The following is an 11,136-nucleotide window of genomic DNA, read 5'->3' as shown; positions in this document are numbered from 1 at the left end:
GTTGGAGCTGAAGAACTTGGAGATATGATTGTTATTCATTGGTATTCTCTTTCATGTGCTTGTCTGCAATAAGTAGCTTTCTCCAAAAAAGGCCCCATGCAGTTTAGGCCACTGTATTTTGCTGGATGGAATGAGGTGATGGCATTCAGGGCAGGTAGTCTCAAAATATGACACTTTGGTATATTGCTTATTTTGTTTAAAGTTACTCGAGAAACACCCAGTGTAAGAAGAACAGCCTGACCCTTCTCTTTTAAAAAACATTTTATTTATTTTTAGAGAGGGGAAGGGAGGGAGAAAGAGGAGAGAAACATCAACGTGTGGTTGCCTCTTGTGTGCCCCCCACTGGGGACCTGGCCTGCAACCTAGGCATGTGCTGTAGGCTCTGAATCAAACAGGTGGCCCCTTTGATTTGTAGACTGGCACTCAATACACTGAGCCACAGCAGCCAGGATCAGCCTGACCCTTCTTTGTTTCCCTGAAAGAAAGCAGAAAATAAATTTCTCATGTGAAGATATCCTTCCTATATGAGGAGATAAAAGGCATTCTTATCACCAAACATGAGGAATTCAAAGCTAAGAAAGATATATTGACAAATTTGTTACTTCATTAATTTGCTACTTAAAGCAAAAACCTCTTTGTTTTGTCCAATCTTCACAAATAATTCTTTGTCTACAAAATATAAAAACTGCCTACTTGCGTTACTTCTTTGAGCCTCATATTTTTCTCCTACATGCAAAATTAAATTTGATTGTTTTTCTCCTGTCCTCTCTATGTCAATTTCATTTTCAAGCCAGCCAAAACAACCTAGAAAGGTAGAGGAAAATGTTTTCCTCCCCAACAGTGGCAAGGCTACCACAGCACAGTGTCTTTTGCTTATGAAGGGCAGGTTTGCAACCTGTCACTGAAAATGTTGGACTCCTTTCCTCTTCTGGAAGTATGGGCAAATTAAGAGTAAAGTGCAAGGAACTCTAGGAAGTGAGAATCAGAACTGGGGTTGGTAGAACAAGAGCACACCCCAAATGCTTATCTGGATCTCCAGTAGGATAGCATAATCTAGAGTGAGGATGGGCACACTGTACAAAGGAACAATTTGCATTTATGAAAGGTGTCTAGATCTCCTGATATATGTCTGGGGAGGAAATGGGTTCTAAGAGAATGTGCCCAGCCCAGAAATGAGGAGATCTGGTTTCACCTGCTGGCATTCATTTTTCCTATGGAAAATGCAGCTCTAGGCATTATACTTCTAGCTTAGTTTTCCCTACCCTCCACTCCCACTGTAACACTAATCAATCTATAGTCTTCTGATACGAAATGTCAATGCAGTCAAAGAAATCACAATGAACTTAAGATTTCCCGATTAATTCTTTCTTCTTCTTAGTCAACAATACTTTCTTTAATTTCTCAGTGCTTGGCTTATTTTCTCAGGTCACTTGGCTCTGCTCCATGCTGCAGGCACCTTTTTCCTGTACTGGGGAGAGGGTTTGGATAATGTGATGGAGCTCTGAGCTGCTTGTCCTTGGCAGATGGACTATCCCTGTCCTTGAATGAAGATATATTCTCCGAAAAGGAAGGTTTTTGGTTTTTTGACAAAAAGCAATCTCAGAAAGGGATTTTTGACTATGCATGGTGCTATGGTGTGTGGTGGGTACCGGGGATATGAAGGGGAACACTGCATAAAGTGTATGATTGTCTAACTACTGTGCTGTACACCTGGCACTAATACAAAAAATATTAAATGTAAACTGTAATTGAAAAAAATTGCTGGGGACATTTGGAAATGGTAAGTTTGTGTGTGTGTGTGTGTGTGTGTGTGTGTGTGTGAGAGAGAGAGAGAGAGAGAGAGAGAGAGAGAGAAAGAGAGAGAGAGAGAAATTGAATGATTGAAATCATTACATCTTGGGTCAAAATAGTAACAGAAAAAAAAAACCTGTTGAGGCAAAGATAAGTGTTAGAGATTACCAATTTTCCAGAGACCACTTGTGCTTGAGATCCTTGGTGGGAAGGAGCTTAAGATACAGAGCTTGATAGATCTGTGACTTAGGTAGCCAGCTGTAGTTTATGCAAATTGCCCAAAGCAGGACTTGTGATTTTTCTCCTATAATGCTGTTCTTCCCATCAATCTCGCTTAGTAAATGGCATTACTACTCACCTGGTTGCTTAAGTTAAACTATTAATGATCATCCTGAGTGCTTCTTGGTCTCTTATACATCATCTCTTAGCCATCAGCAAATCTGTACCAGTATATATGATCTTGACCACTTTCAAAATATATCCCGAATTTTCCTACTTCTCACCACCTCCTTAGCTATTACCTAGTGTGAGCCATCATCATCTCTCTCTGGACCACTGCAAAAACCTCCTAACTGGCCTACTTGCTTTGACTCTTGGCAGCCAGAACAACCATGCTTGAATGTTCAGGTTGTATACTACACAAGGGTATCGTAGCTCTGGGTATGCCATTTTTATCACATACACATATGAGCTTACATAAGAGTGTGCAGATGGGTTCAGATATTTTGTGCTTCTTGGCTCCAAGTCTGAGAGCAGAGAAAGGGAGCCTGCCCCTTCATAAACCTGTACCAGTATACATGACCTTGTAAAGACTCTGGAGGGCATATATGTAGATATATACACCCACATAAATGCACACACTCAGCGGCACACATGAGTCATCTCTGTCCAACCTAGGCCCTGGTTGTCCCTGAGTTTACTTCTTTCGCTCACCACCCATTGCTTTCACACTCTAAAGTCTCATCCCTCTCACCCACAGTTTCCATATGTGGGGGGCTGTGGAACAATGGGATGCAAAGTGCTGTTGATGGTACATGTATTCAGTGACAAGAAATACTTAAGCAAGCAGAATGTGGGTATACACAGCCAAGGCTACTCTAGCAAACTCCCTTGGGCAGGACTTAGTTTTTTAGTTGTGCATTAAAAATTGCGCATTAAAAGACTAACCTTTTTTCCCCCCTGACTGGTGTGGCTCAGTGCATTGAGTGTCATCATTCAAACCAAAAGGTCACTGGTTCAATTCCTGGTCAGGGCACATGAGTGGGTTGTGGCCCAGGTTCCCAATTTGGGGAATGCAAGAGGCAACCAATCAATGTTTCTCTCCCTCTCTTTCTCCCTCCTTTTCCTTCTCTCTAAAATAAATAAATAAAATCTTTGAAAAAAAAAGATTAACCTATTTTTTGTTTGTTTTTAACTTGGGGAAGGAGTGTCTTTTTTGTAATCCACACAGACACTGTATCAGACAGTGGAATCCTTCCCCCCAACAATCTCACCTCCATATAGTGGTCAGCAAGAACTTAATAAAACATTTCCTTATACAGGAGTAGGCCAAACTAAGTTTACAGTTGTGAGTGTGTGAAGCACAGAGTTAATACAGCTATTATAATAATTATAACCTGCATGTTTTTTCATATAAACAATTATAAACCTAATTTTGCCAACCCCATATATTGATCATTTGCTTAAAGCCTTCCATTTATTTCCCAATGGTCTTAGGATTAATACAAAATTCCTTACCTGCTTGCTCTACAAGGCTCGAATGATCTGGCACCTGACTTTTTGTACAGCCTCATCTCATACCACCCTCTCTCATGCCTCTCCCAAACCCCAGCCACACTTTCTGTCCTCAACTCCTCATTCATTGTATTTTTTGCTTATCTGTAACCCCCCTCCACCTTATAGTGTGTTAACTCTATTAAGTATGGACTTTATCTTGTTTACTACCTGTTATCTCCTCATTACCTAGTGCAGTGCCTGCCATATATTTGGTGGCCCATAAATATTTGCTGAGTGAATCAACAAATGAACAGAAAAAAAATAGGCAATGTTGACTGATCCACCTGAATGGCTTTAGGATGAATCTCCATCCAGTCTCCACTCTAGCTTTCTTTCAGATCTTCTGGTGGAATGAGGTGACCTGAAAAATGCAGGCTATAAAGATCAGTGAGAGGAAAGAACTGTTGGGCCAGAAGGAATAATGGCCCAACAGTTAAGCATAATCTGCAGTTATTGAGATGTTAGAATGTATTGGTCATTGCTCTAGTCACTTGACGCCTTTCATCTCCACAGTAACCTTATGAATTATAAGAGGGGGACCAAAAAAACCCCCAGAATTATCTTATGGAGAGCAGGCCTCTTGTAGTACAGGCTTCCCCCACTGCATGAGTGTTCTAGGAACCCATCTGTATCAGTGTACTATCTGGCTTTGTTGTAAGAATCTGTGTTTGGCTTCAATGAGATTTTTTTTTTTGAAGACTTTCAACCAGTTTGCCCATTTCATGATAAGTGATTGATGAGCACATCTGCCCATACCATGCTGAGTGTTCAGCAGTGTTTGACCAAAAATGGCATGACCCCCATGCTCCATCCATCATCCTTATTGATCTTGCCCCGAGCAACTGTTTTTGTATCCCCAGATGAAAAAAAGTCCTCAAAGGGAAACGTTTTGCCGATGTGGAAGAGATGAAACAAAAAACTGCAGAAGCACTAAAAGGCATCAAAATTGACAAGTTCAAAAGTGTTTCTGAGCAGTGGAAAAAATGTATCAATAGATGTATTGCATTAAACGGAGAGTACTTTGAAGGTGACTGAAATTTAAATATATAAGAAAAATACACCATTTTTTTAAATATATTCCAGTTTTTGAGGTCTCCCCTTGTGTATACAGTCTTGGTGTCATTCCCATTTGACTATGACAAACTGAGGCACAGGAGTTTCAGTAACTTGGATTCAAACCCAGGCAGTTTGACTTGACTCTCTCTGCTATACTACAGAAGAGTGAGAACACTCCCATTTCCCCTGTTTCCCCTGATTTTCCACTGAGAATCCTCCCAGTGGTTCCCCTGTGCAACTTCACTGTCTTGAACCCAGCCCTGAAAACCAGGAAGGAGAGGGTCATGTGTTATGTTGGCAAGCAGCATCGTGTGTGGATCTAGTTAGTGTTCCTATGGGGAAGGAACCACCTTGGTGATTGGCAAGACAAATTAAAAAGCTGAGGTACTTTGTATTAATATTCTCTCTTTTTTTAATCCTCACCTGAGGATATATTTATTGATTTTAGAGGGAGAGCAAGGGAAAGAGGGAGACACAGAGAGAGAGAGAGAGAGATGTAGAGAGAGATGTGAGGAGAGAAACATCAATTGGTTGCCTTCTTATGTGCCCCGACCAGGGATCCAGCCTGCAACCTAGGTATGTGCCCTGACTAGGGATCGAACTGAAACCTTTAGGTATACAGGACAACACTCCAACCGAGTGAGCCACATGGCCTGAGCTATTTTGTACTTTCTTGATATCGAAATGTATAAAACCATAGAATCCTAAGCCAGTCTCATCAAATTGACAGAGAGTTGCAATCACAAAGCAAATTTTTTAAAGATTTTATTTATTTATTTTTAGAGAGGGAAGGGAGGGAGAAAGAGAGAGAGACATCAATGTGCAGTTGCTGGGGGTCATGGCCTGCAACCCAGGCATGTACCCTGACTGGGAATAGAACCTGCGACACTTTGGTTCACAGCTCGGGCTCAATCCACTGAGCTACGCCAGCCAGAGCTACAAAGCAAATTTAACACCTCTTCCAATTTTTCTGACATCAAGTGAGTGCTTCCAGTGAGGTAAGAATGGCATTCACTTGAAGCTCTGCAGGGCTGAAACCTCTGCTATTACAGGGCTAGATTGCACCCACCACCTTCACATGGGAAGAGAAATTGACACAGGGAAGAAGTACTGAGTTAGACAAGCTTTGCTTCCCTGACTATGCATAAAGAAAATTAAAAACAAAGCGTGAGAGGGAAAAGGAAGAGTAATGCTCAATGACATATTAATATGCTCATGGCATACTAGAAAAAAATTCCTTTATCTCAGTTTTTGACCCGTTTTAACAAAACAAATGACTGTTAAAACACAGTTTGAAATCAATTTGCTCCTTCATGCTCGGAGCCTGAATCACAAATTTATGGGCTATACATAGGACTTTACCCATATATTTTATCAGAATCCTAGAACCAGAGAAAGGACCTAACAGACCATTTGTTTCAAACCTGTTACTTTATAAATGAGAACACTGAGATCAAGAGAAGGGTGTTGATGGAATGACCTGTATTGTGAAGTGTAAGAAGTGAAGAAAAATGTTAGAATCGATATAGTGTTTGATAGTCAGTCATTTGTCACATAATATAGGCACATTGTAAACAACGCCCGTCTCTGTGGTAGAAACTGGGGTATGTTCTCAACAGAGGGAAGGTCTCAATCAAGGAGGCTGAATGGGGGTCATTCATCCATCCAGCCCCCTTCTGTCACCGCAAACATTGGTCCAATCCACTACCTAGGTTTTCTGTGGGCTTTCAACATTTTGTTCTGCAGTGACTTCCAAACATTTTTTACCTAGTGGCTTGTGGCATTTAACCTCTGTGGGAGGAATGAAGCATTTTCCTTTCATCATGGAATCCATTATTTTTCTTCGAAGCACAGTGCAGAGTTTTTAACAAATTGCAGGGCAAAAATAGAAATGTAGCCAGTCAGTCCTTAGCATGGCCCTGTGGAGGAGGTTCAGGGAAACCTGTCCTTTAGACAGTGTGTATATAGAGCCTGCTCATTTCAGAACTAGATGGTAAATTTTTTAGGGAGGGAGGCAGGAAGCAAGCTGTCTCTTTCTCCTCTCCCTTAAAGGGAGATAGACTTGAAATTGAGTGGACCTAGGTACTTTTGTACCCAGCCCAAGTGCAATTGTAGACCCTGTCTGAGGTAATCAGAGTGGTACAAGTTGGCTATGAACTTGATGTGAGACCTTGGGTAAGTCACTTTCCCTCCTTGGGATTCTGTTTTTTATCTGCCTCTTCTGCCACACAGGGTGGATGAAAAGTTATAAATGTGGAGAAAACAGACACACATATGCTTTGGAAACAGTTGCACTCAATTTAAGGCAAAGTATTACCGTTTTATGCATGCTTCTTGCCTCTGGTAATTGGACCATCTTAGTGCAAAACCCAGTGTTTGAATTGGTATAGAACATTCCAGGACAGGTCCAAGGTCTGTGGAACTACACAAGGGAGAGGGCAAGACAGGTCAGTAAGGGTAGCAACAGACCCATCATGAATCACAGCCCCACCAGTTCCTTAACCTATCTGTGTATGCCTTTCAGCAGCTTATTTAATCTCTTTCAGCCTCAATAACTTCATCTTTTTAAAAAATATATTTTATTGATTATGCTATTACTGTTGTCCCATTACCCCCTCTTCATTCCCCTCCACCCTGCATACCCTTTCCCACCCACATTCCCCCCCTTTAGTTCATGTCCATGTGTCCTAAGTTCTTTAGCTTCTACATTTCCCACACTATTCTTGCCCTCCCTCTGTCTATTTTCTACCTACCATCTATGCTACTTATTCTCCATACCTTTTCCCCCCTCTCCTCCTCCCACTCCCCTGTTGATAACCCTCCATGTGATCTCCATTTCTGTGGTTCTGTTCCTGTTCTAGTTGTTTGCTTAGTTTGTTTTTGTTTCAGGTGTGGTTGTTAATAATTGTGAGTTTGCTGTCATTTTACTATACATGCTTTTTGTCTTCTTTTTCTTAGATAAGTCCCTTTAACATTTCATATAATAAGGGCTTGGTGATAATGAACTCCTTTAACCTGATCTTGTCTGAGAAGCACTTTATCTGCCCTTCCATTCTAAATGAAAGCTTTGCTGGATAGAGTAATCTTGGATGTAGGTCCTTGTCTTTAATGACTTGGAATACTTCTTTCCAGTCCCTTCTTGCCTGCAAGGTCTCTTTTGAGAAATCAGCTGACAGTCTGATGGGAACTCCTTTGTAGGTAACTGTCTCCTTATCTCTTGCTGCTTTTAGGATTCTCTCCTTAATTTTTACCTTGGCTAATGTAATTATGATGTGCCTTGGTGTGTTCCTCCTTGGGTCCAACTTCTTTGGGACTCTCTGAGCTTCCTGGACTTCCTGGAAGTCTATTTCCTTTGCCAGAATGGGGAAGTTCTCCTTTATTATTTGTTCAAATAAGTTTTCCACTTGTTGCTTTTCCTCTTCCCCTTCTGGTACCCCTATCATTCGGATGTTGGAACATTTAAAGATGTCCTGGAGGTTCCTAAGCCTCTCCTCATTTTTTTTTTTTTTTGAATTCTTGTTTCTTCATTCTTTTCTGTTTGGATGTTTCTTTTGTCCTTCAGGTCCACTCCATTGATTTGAGACCTAGCTTTCTTTCTATCACTATTGGTTCCCTGTGCATTTTCCTTCATTTCACTTAGCGTAGGCCTTCATTTTTTCATCTAATTTGTCACCAAATTCAACCATTCTGTGATCATCCTGATCACCAGTGTTTTGAACTGCGCATCTGATATGTTGGTTATCTCTCGGTTGCTTAAAAGGATTGGTTCTGGCGCTTTCATTTGTTCTTCTGTTTGAGTCATCTCTTTTTTTGTTTATTTGTTTGTTTTTGGTCTGATCATGCCTGTTACGTATGAGGGGTGGAGCCTTAGGTGTTCACCAGGGTGGGTCAACCTAGTCGCTGGGTTGTGTCGCTGAATGTGGTGCCGGGGTCCGAGAGGGAACAGTGGCGCTTGCTCTTCTCTCTGTCAGACTTCAGTTCCTTCCATGGCTTCCCCCAAGCAAACTGGACCTTCCTCGTGCTGATTCCCATGTGGGTTGGCTTATGCACCCCGTGGGTCTTTCCAAAGACCTCTCCTGTGTGGCTGGGAGTCTCGCCCTGTGCTTCAACCCCCCACAGGTGTTTTCAATCAGTGCTCCAAGGCTCTATTTCCCAGCGCTGGGATCCTGGGTTGGGCACAGTGCCTTGCTTCACAATTGCTGCCTTGCTGGGTCTGCCAGTTGTCTCCCCTTGGCTGCAGTCTTCCAGCCACCACTTGCATGTCCAGGGCCTGCACAGTGCAGTCTTATGTGCCTGGTCCCAACGTTCTTTGTGCCACGACCCCTCTGCCCGGCTGCCTGACTCCACCCCTCCTACCAGTCTGGATGAACATGTCTATTTTAACTCCTTGGTTGTTTAACTTCCATACAGTTCAATTTTCTGTCAGTTCTGGTTGTTATTCTGTTTCTAAATTGTTGTCCCTATCTTGGTTGTGCAAGGAGGCACAGTGTGTCTACCTATGCTTCCATCTTGGCCGGAAGTCCACCAATGGGTATCTTATATGTCTCTTGATGGTTGTCTTTTTCAGGGCACATATCTTTGGTCCTTTCAAGAGCTACTCCTGTTATGGGATGGTTTTGCATCCCTTAATCAATCTCATGGCTCTCCTCTGGAGGTGTTTCACTTTTTCAGTGATCCTCTTAAAATGTGGTGCCTAGAAATGAATAAGCAGCTCCAGGAGGGAACAGCACAGATTGCAGCATGACGATTATATTCTGGAATCTAGAAACCATACTTTGATAATACAAGTGAAAATTGTGCTCCGTTTTTAGCAGCTGAATGATTTAGCTACATTACAATTTTGGCTCAAATTATGCGTTTGGGTCAACTCAAATCCCTAGATCTTTTCTAATTGTTATTATGTGAGCTGCTGCCAAACCATGCTTACCTTATTCTGGCCTTACAATATAGACTTTGACATTTTTAATTGAGGTTGTGTTTTCTTTATCTTATAAATTTCACTTTTTTTAGCCCAGTATTCCAGCCTTCTGAACTCATTTTGAATCTCAATTTTGTTCTTCAATATATCTGATATTCCTGCCAGCTTTGAATCATCTCCAGACATGGCAAGTACAGTTTGTATGTCATCTAAGTTATTAATAAAAGTTCAAAAGCCCTGTGGCCTCTCTCTGGAGACTTTTATGTTGGTTGCCACCTGTCCTTTGAGTAAAATGCTTTAATCCAGTGGCAATCTATTTGACTTGTGCTATAATCTGGTTAATATGTTGCTGTCTTATCTTAGTTCATTTATGAGAAAATTATAGGAGACAATTTCAGGTGTACTGCTGAATCAAATATATGTTATGGTTATAAAAAGACTGGAAAGATAAAGTATAATCTAAGATGGAGCCTTTTGTTCTGTAAAATGGAAACTATTATAGTTTTTCCAATTATAAAAGTAACATTGGCTTGTTGTACAAGTCAACAGCATGCAAAAACACACAAATTAGAAAGTGAAAGTCCATGTGTAATTCTGTACCAATACCCTACCAGATAGCTGTGGCTGACAGTTTTGTGTATACCTAAATATGAGTCTGTGATTTAAATGGAATTATACTACCGAGACTGTTATGTGATTGCTTTTTTCACTTATAATCTTTTGGAAACATCTCTCCTTGTCAGAACATATGGTTCTGTTGTACCTCATTCTTTTAAACAACAACATAGTGTTCTTTTCTGTGGTGTTCTCTAATTTATCTCATCAATCCCATATTGATGGACATTTAGATCATTGGCAAATTTTTGCTGTTATAAGCAGTGTTTCATGATGACACTTCTTTGTTGGCTTGATGAGATGTAGTGCTGGGTGCTGGGTCCTGGCTTCTCTGGATTCCTTGTTCTTTTCAAATCTTGTCAATGTTATAAATGCTCAAGGGCTTCTTCCACTTAAGAAAGAACTAAAGAGGGGGCTGCCAACTCCCTACTCATCATGGTTTGAGTTAAAAAAAATCTATACCTTATTATCCCATGGAGTGTAATTAAGGCTGTTTGAGCTTCTGGGGGCCTTTGGAGGACCAAGACACCCAAAAGTTAAACCCTGAGTGAGAGACAAACTTGATGGTAGATGTAGCCTCTGGATGCACAGATGAAGTGTTAGGAGCAAGAAAGGGAAGGAGAACTGCCTTGCCATTTCCCATCACACACCCTCAGCTTTGATAAGTGGAGCCACTTGCTGGGTCCTGAATAGGCCCCTCCTTCCTCATCTTTACTCCTTTCCTCCTCCATCGTGGTTTCCTCCCCGCATACATGCACCTCCCAGAACAAGGTAGGACCTTCCTGCTCTGAACTTCCAGAACACTTTAAGAGCCCAGGCTTGAGTATCAAACCTGCATATCAAAGTTGCACCTTCCCAGCTCTGTGATCTTCGTTAAGTCACCTATTCTTCCTGGTCCTACTTATTCTCATCTGTAGAATGAAGATTTGCCTATATAAGATCTTTCAACAACCCAATGTCTGGCTTATATGAAGCACTTC

This window comes from Phyllostomus discolor, chromosome X (genome assembly GCF_004126475.2).
Source record: "Phyllostomus discolor isolate MPI-MPIP mPhyDis1 chromosome X, mPhyDis1.pri.v3, whole genome shotgun sequence".
Taxonomy (NCBI): Eukaryota; Metazoa; Chordata; class Mammalia; order Chiroptera; family Phyllostomidae; genus Phyllostomus; species Phyllostomus discolor.
The sequence above is the reverse complement of the archived record's forward strand: the minus strand, read 5'-3'. Positions refer to the sequence as shown.